The 8,360-nt window shown below is 42.4% G+C and overlaps 1 protein-coding gene and 1 pseudogene across 1 annotated transcript in view; both read left to right on the forward strand.

Moving 5' to 3' along the window:
- The window catches only part of GMCL1 (germ cell-less, spermatogenesis associated 1), a 91,621-nt gene that overhangs the window by 4,145 nt on the left and 79,116 nt on the right, over nucleotides 1-8,360 (forward strand). The window lies entirely within an intron of this gene.
- LOC102853396 lies at nucleotides 1,104-2,177 on the forward strand (annotated as a pseudogene).

Consider the following 8,360-nt stretch of genomic DNA (forward strand, 5'->3'; position numbering starts at 1 on the left):
TTTGGCCTGTCCAGTGCATAGGTAATCATCTTCTTTACCCAAACCTGCAGATGGCGGTCATGCATCCCATCCCCCACCTCCTACACAGGTGGCCAGTGGGGCGCGCACCCCCCCCCCAGTGCGGCAGGCCTGCGGGAGGCGTGCGGTCCCCCCCAGCGCGGGCGGCCATTGGGGGCGCGTCCCCCCACCCCGCCGCATGGGCACTTGAGGGTGCGCGGCCCCTCTTGTGCGGGCAGCCGGAGGGCTCCCACTTCCCCCACAGCCGCCATGCTGGCTCCAAGAATTCTCTCCAGACCAAGTCCACCTTGTGGCAGTGTGGTGGCTTCGCTGTACCAGTCTTGAAGAGGGCCTGTGCCCAGCATCCATTCTGGGTGAGGGAATCCATTTGTTCTGGCTGTGGAAGCCTCATGGAGCTGCAGCGGCTGTGCAGCAGTGCAGGGGGTGGTTGGGAGCCACAAGACTCACCCATTTCTCCTTTGGAATCCTTGAATTCCTGTTGTTGAGCCTCGATCTTCACTGAGGGCCAATCATCAACTGTTAAGTGTTCAATTATCAATAAGCCGAAGTCTGTGGAAGGCCATAATGGCCCTGCTTTAAGTGGTTCACTGCTCCCGCAGCTCACCATGCTGTCTCTGCCTCCGCCGCCATCTTGCATCCCATCAAACCCTCAAACTTTTTGATTAGCCAGCTGAGCATTTAGCCACTGTCAGCAGGGTTGCTTAATTTTCTTATAGACAACATATCCTTAAGTCTTGCCTTAAAAAAAAATCAGTTGAGACAATCTATTTTAATTAGTAGTTAAGACTATAGGGAGTCCTGGTGGCCACATGGGAAGGAAGGTATGCTACTAATCCAAAAGTGACATCCTTTCTGGCCATGAATTTACCAGCAGCTCTTTGGGAGGATGGACAGTCTGCACCTGTGTGATTTACAGTTGTTGAAAACCCATTGGAGGGTCAGCTATGAGTTGCTTCTGACTCCATGGCAATGAGTTTTAATTTTTGAGTGACTATAAGAGAGGTTTGGTTCCTGAGCTGCCGCTGCCCACCGCCTACAGTCTCTTGCCGCTGCCTCCCAGGCATGGCCAAGGGCCTCTTTGCACTATGGCAGCAGCACGGCACAGCACCCTGTTTACGCTCGGCGCCAAAGCTGATGGCGAAACCATTCTAAAATGCCTCCAGTTCATTTTCCAGGAGCAGAGAATGACAGAGTAGGTGCATACCTTGCAGGACCATGGCTACTTAGCAACATACACCAACAAAAATGTCAGCTTTGCCAATTTGAGAATCTGCCCCCATGGATTAGTGTTGCTGGATATGACAATGACGCCCAAAGCATCAAAGAAATTGACAGTCTTTTGAACAAAATAGAAGAAAAAAGTGAAAGAACTGAATCAGGACAATGCTGTGAGGGTGAAGTGATTACCACCCCATAGTTCAAGGAGGGGCCATCAATAGATACTGGCCCACTGCCGATGGCCACATCGATGAGGTAGTGTATGATGAAGATTCACCTTAACAGAACATTAAGAATCTACACTCGAAGCAATTTGGAAATATTCTCATACTCAACTGGGATGTCAGTTTGGCCGAGAGCGATTTGGCGTATACCCGGGCCATCATGGATGGTGGGAAAGAAGATTACACTGGCAAAGATGTACTGATTCTGGAGGGCGGAGATGGAGGCATTTTATGTGAAATAGCCAAACTGAAACCAAAGATGGCCACCATGGTCGAGATTGACCAGACGGTTTTTGATGGGTGTAAGAAGTTCATGCAAAAAACATGTGGTAAGGTGTTAGGCAGTCTTAAAGGAGAATGCTGTCAGGTTCTAATTGAAGACTGCATTCCAGTTCTGAAGAAATATGCCTAAGAAGGGAGAGAGTTTGATTATTTGAGTATGTGATTTGACAGCTGTTCCCATCTCCACATCTCCAGAGGAAGATTCCACATGGGAATTTCTCCAACTCATTCTTGACATGTCAATGAAAGTTTTGAAACAGGATGGCAAATACTTAACAAGGGAACTGTGTCAATTTGACCTAAGCCCTGTCCCTCTGTGAAGAACAACTTGGGTGCCTGTATTGTCCTGTGGAATTCTCCAAGGAGATCATCTGTGTCCCTTCATACTTGGACTTGCGGGTATTTTACACCATGTGGAAGACGGCTAAGTCTTGAGGACAGACCTCACCAGCCATGCATGCTGTTCGCACAGCCATTCTGATCTTTATGCTTAGACAACGTCCTGAGCCAGGCAGTTGATTGTGAATTCCTTAAGGGATTTTTCTTCTTCTTTTGTTGTTGTTATTATTTTTAATTTAAAAAAGCAAATAGAAAAAAATGTGTATTTTGATGGGCTAGGGTGTTAGTTTTCAGAAAGTCAGCTTAAGGATGATCTGACAGCAAGGTCCCAGCTGCTCCATGCACTGAACCCCTAGAATGTGATTTTTGTTACTTTATATTTCTCTGTGGGCTCCCCTCTCCTGTTTTGTTTTGCTTTTGGTAGACATTTAATTTGTTTGAAGGAGTGAGCATTTTTATTTGGTTCCTGAGGAAAATTCCTTTTAAAAAATTTTGACTTAGAGGTTAAGATTTGGTACTTTTTTATAAGTTAAAAGAGTGTTAAGGAAAAAAAGAAATTAATAACATTGCTCCCATTAAAGTTACAAAAGAAGGGAAGAGAGGTTTGGTGATGTAGTCTGTAAAGTGTTGTGCTGATGTTCTCTGATTGTTCAAAGCCATCTTTATAGTTGGACCAGGAGGCAGTCGTCAGAACAGAGCAAGGGAACACTGCATGGTTCAAAATTGGGAAGGGCGTACGCCAGGGATGCATCCTATCTCCATACCTTTTCAACCTATATGCAGAACAGATTATCCAGGAGGCTGGGCTCTATAAGGAGAAATGTGGGGTCAAGATTGGTGGACGATTTATCAACAACCTGCGTTATGCGGATGACACAACCCTGCTTGCTGAAACTGAAGAAGACCTGAAGCGCCTGCTGCAGAGTGTCAAGGACTGCAGCCTACAATATGGATTGAGGCTCAATGTCAAGAAGACAAAGATTCTCACCACTGGATCAATTGGCAGCATCAGGATGGATGGTGAAGAGATTGAGATTGTACACAGCTTTAGTTTGCTTGGCTCCACAGTCAACAGTCTTGGCACCAGCAGCCAGGAAATTAAAAGGCGCATTGCCATGGGAAAGTCAGCTGTTAGGGACCTCTCCAAAGTACTGAAGAGCAATGGTGTCTCTCTGGAGACTAAGGTGCATCTGATACAGGCTATGGTCTTCGCAGTCACTTGTTATGCATCAGAGAGTTGGACAATGACCAAGGAGGATAAAAGGAGAATTGATGCCTTTGAGCTGTGGTGCTGGAGAAGAGTATTGAGAATACCATGGACTGCTAGGAAAACAAACAGATTTGTCCTGGAAAGGGTTAAACCGGGTGGCTCCTTGGAGGCAAGGATTCTGAGGCTCCATCTAACATACTTTGGACGTGTTGTGAGGAGAGACTGGTCCTTGGAGAGGGACATCATGCTTGGGATGGTGGAGGGACAGCGCAGGAGAGGAAGGCCCTCTATGAGGTGGATTGATTCAGTGACTGGGATAACTGGGATGGGAGTGTCAGAGACAGTGCGATTGGCACAGGACAGAGCGGAGTTTAGGGCTGTTGTACATAGGGTCGCTATGAGTCGCAAGCGACTCGACGGCACATAACAACAATAACAACAACAATGTCTTTGTACCCAAAGTGAGTGTGGGCTGATTCTGATTTATAGCAGCAGTAGAACAGAGTAGAGCTGCCCCGTAGAGTTTACAAGGCTGTAATATTTCTCCAAGGGAGAAAGATGGGCAGCCTTCTTCAGTGCAGTTTTGCAGTTTTTAGCTTTGGAAAGCTGCTATAAATTGGAGCTGACTCACTGGCAGTGAGAGATGTCCAATTATAAGGGGAATTCTGATGGCCTAATGCATAAGGAGTTAGGCTGACAATCCAAAGGCAAATGGTTCTAATCCACATAAGCTTCTCAGGAGAAAGTTGAGAAGTCTTCTACCATGTTATTTACAGACTCTGAAAACTCGCTAGTGTCAGCTTTGAGTTAGCTCATTACTCCACAACAGTATGTGATCATGTAATATGCAAAATACCACCATTGGATGTTGTTGTTGTAGTTGTGCCATTGTTGTGGTGGTATTGTTGATTGCCATTGAAGTGAGCACAATTCATAGCGACCCTATGAACAAAAGGCCTAAAGCCTTTCTGTAACTGTCATTTATCAAAGTTCATAGTGTTTCCAGAGGCATGTTGTTTAGTATGTAGATTCCACTCCTGCTTCCAAATGTGCTGCTGAGTCACCTGCATCTCATAGCAATCCTGTGTACAACAGCTTTGGATCCTGCCCTTTCTTGAACTAATCTGACTGACTCCAACACACCTACCCCATTGCCCTAGTCGCTGTATCAGTCCATCTCATCCAGAGGTGTCATCTCCTGCACTGTCCCTCCACCCTTCCAAGTATGACATCCTTTTCCAAGGATTGGTTCATTCTGGCCATGTGACCAAAGTATGTTAGATTGAGCTTCAAAATCCTAGCCTCCAAGAAGATACTTGGTTTCATTCTCTCCAAGACGAATCTATTTGTTTTCTTGGCAGTCCATAGTATGTTCAAGACTCTTCTCTAGCACCACAACCCAAAGGCATCATTTCTTCTTCAGTTATCCTTTGTCATTATCCAGCATAGCAAGTAATTGCAAATACCATGGACTGAATCAGGTACACCTTAATCTCTAGACTGACATGGGTGCATTTCAGTACTCTGGAAAGGTCCCTGACAGCAGATTTACCTAATGCAGATTGTCTTTTGATTTACTAACTACTGGTGCTGACAGTGTTGATTGTGGAGCCGAGCAAGCTGTAACTGTTAACAATCTCAATCTCTTCTCCCTTCATCATGGTGTTGCCAGTTGGCCTAATGGTGAGAATCTTTTATCTTCTTGAAGTTGAGCTTCAATCTATATTGAAGACAGGCACTTCAGGCCCTCAGTTTCAGCATGCAAGATTGTGTCATCTCCATAAAGTATCTTTTTTGATGAGGCTTCCTCCAATCTTGATGCCACATTCCTCCTCATAAAGTCCTGCCTTCCGAATGATCTGTTCTACATATAGATTGAAAAGGTATGGAGACAGAACACATCCCTCATACACTCCCTTCCTGATTTTGAAGCATGGAGTGTTTTCTTCTGGGTTCTTAGGACTTTTTCCTGGTCCAAGGATAAGTTTCACATAAGCACAGTCAAATATTCTGGGATTCACATTCTCCTTAAGGTTAACCACAATTTGTTGTGATTCACATAGTCAAATGTCTTTGCATAGTCAATAAAACACAGATGTCCCTCTGGTGCCCTTTGCTTTCTACCAAGATCCATCTGGCATAAGTGATAATGTTTCTAGTGCTACAACCTCTTCTAAACCCAGCTTGTATTTCTGATAGTTCTTTGTCAATGTACTGTGTTGCAGTTGTTTCTGGATAATCTTCAGGATTTTGCTTGCATGCGCTATGAGTGATACTGTACAACAGTTTTCCCACTCTGTTGGGTAACCTTTTTTTGGAAGGAGAATAAATAGGGATCTCTTCCAGTCAGTTGGCCAGGTAGTTGACCTCCAGATTTCTTGGCACAATCTGGTGAGCACATCCAGGGCAGCATCTATTTGTTGAAATATGTCACTTGGTATTCCATCAGTTCCTGGGCCTTTATTTTTTTGCCAAGTCCTTCAGAGCAGCCTGGACTTCATCCTTCATCACCATTGCCTCTTGATCATATATTATTTCTTGAAATTATTCTCTGTCAATCAATTCTTTTTGGTAAAGTAATTCTGTATATTCTCTCCATCTTCTTTTAATAATTCCTGGATCATTCCGTATTCTATGCATAGCATCCATAAGTATTGTGATTCGAGGCTTGAATAGGTTTAGTTCCTTAAGCTTAAGAAATGCCATGCTAGTATGGCCCTTTTGATTTTCAGACTCCATTTCTTTGCACATTTCATTATAATATTTTGCTTTGTCTTCCCAAGCTGCCCCTTGAAATCTTCTGTTCAGCTCCTTAACTTCTTGATTTCTTCCCTTTGCTTTGGCTTCTCTGTCTCTAGTGCAATATTCATACTCTCTTCTGATATCCATTTTCGTCTTTTCTTGTTCTGTCTTTCTAATAACTATTTGTGTTCTTTGTGGATGATAATCTTGATATCCACCCAAAACTCATGTGGTCTTCATTCATTAGTGTTCAGGGCCTGAAATCTGTTCCTGAGTGGGCTTTTAAATTCGGGTAGGATAGACTCAAAATCAAATTTTGATTCCTGTGGATTAAATTTGACCGTCTTTTTTTTTTTCTGTGTGTATGTACCGTCAAATTGGATCTGACTGGTACAGGAGGAGATGGCCCCTCCTTCTCCGGCAGAGCATCTGGTGGATTCGAACCACATATCTCTGGGATTGCAGTGCAGCTTCTTGCCACTAGGCCACCAGAGCTCCCCTTAAATTTGACATTCTTTAGCTTTAATTTGAACTTGCATATGAATGGTTATGGTCTGTTCCGCAGTCAGCAGCTGTCCTAGTTTTCACTGCTGATATTGAACTTCTTCAACGATTCCTTCCACAGATGTAATCAGTCTGATACCTGTGCATCCCATCAGGTGAAATCCATGTGTATAGCCAGCATTTATGTTTCTTATAAAATGTATTTGCTATGAATAAATAATTCATTATGTAGAATTCTATTATTCTATCCTCAGCATTACTTTTAAAAAACAAGGGTCTCATCCAAAAATCAATAGTATTCCTCTACAGTAACAAAGAGAATTTAGAGACGAAAATAAAAAAAGCAATACCATTTACAATAGCCAACCATTGAGATACTTGGGAGTGAACGTAACTAGAGATACAAGAGAAAACTACAGAGAAATATATAAAGAAAACTACAGAGCATTTCTAAAAGACACAATAAAAGACCTAAAAGAAATAGAAAAATGCCCCTTGTTCATGGCTAGGAAGACTCAGTATGGTGAAAATGACAATCCTACCAAAGGCAATTTACGTGTTCAGTGCAATCCCAATCCAGATACCAAATTTCATTTTTCAAGGAGATTGAAAGGGAAATTATCAAATTTATTTGGAGAGACAGGAGACCACGAAGAAGCAAAACACTTCTCAGAAACAAAAATGAGGTTGGAGGCATAGCACTCCCTGACCTCAAAACCTACTACACAACAGTGGTAACCAAAACAACATGGTACTGGTACAATGACAGGTACATAGACCAATGGAACAGAATTGAGAAACCAGAAATAGACCCAGCTATCTGTGGTCAATTGATATTCAACAAGGAAATCGAAGATCTCAAATGGGGAAATGAAAACCTCTTCAACAGATGGTGCTGGCAAAACTGGACTGCAGAAAGCTGAAACAGGATCCACATATCACACCATACACAAAAATCAATTCAAGGTTGATCAGAGAGGTGGGAGTAAAGCCCTAACCATAACATTCGTAAGAGACAAACTGGGATCAAGCACCCAACTGAAACATTCTCCAGAACCATTCACATATTAGGACACAAAGGAAGCCTCAACAAATTAAAAAACATTGAAATATCTTCTCAGACCACATTCTTATAAAGCTAGAAATTAACTGCAGTAGGGTAACTTGCAAAACCTCTCATGTAGAAACTAAATAACTCTGCTAGAACACAGTTGGGTTATAAAAGAAATAATGAATTTAAAAAAAAATATTTTGAAACAAAGTATGGAAATGAAAGTAAAATACACCAAAATTTTTGGGATACAGCTAAGGCAGTCCTCAGATGACAGTATATAGCAATAGGCACACACATAAAAAAGGAAGAAGGAAGAAAAATCAATGAACTACCTCACTACCTTCATCAAATAGAAAAAGAACAACAATCTTATCCTACAGCCTCTAGAAGACACAATATCATAAGGATAAGAGCTGAAATCAGTGATACAGAAAAATAATTGAATCCATCAATAAGACCAGGGGCTGGGTTTTGTTGTTTTTGTTTTGTTTTTAATTTTATTTTATTAATCAGGGGCTGGTTTTTGAAAGGGTCAGTAAAATTGATAAAACACTGGCAAACTAAACAAAAGAAAAAGAGAAAAGCCACAGATAATTAAGAAATGATAGGGGCATTTTCTGCATCAACTGATAGGATCATGTGGTTCTTGTTCTTTGCTTCGTTAATATGATGAATTACATTAATTGTTTTTCTTATATTGAACCATCCTTGCATGCCTGTTATGAATCCCACGTGGTCATGATGGATTATTTCTTTGATGTATCGTTGT

This window comes from Elephantulus edwardii, unplaced genomic scaffold (assembly GCF_000299155.1).
Source record: "Elephantulus edwardii isolate Elephantulus edwardi_28Jun2011 unplaced genomic scaffold, EleEdw1.0 scaffold00019, whole genome shotgun sequence".
NCBI classification, from domain to species: Eukaryota; Metazoa; Chordata; class Mammalia; order Macroscelidea; family Macroscelididae; genus Elephantulus; species Elephantulus edwardii.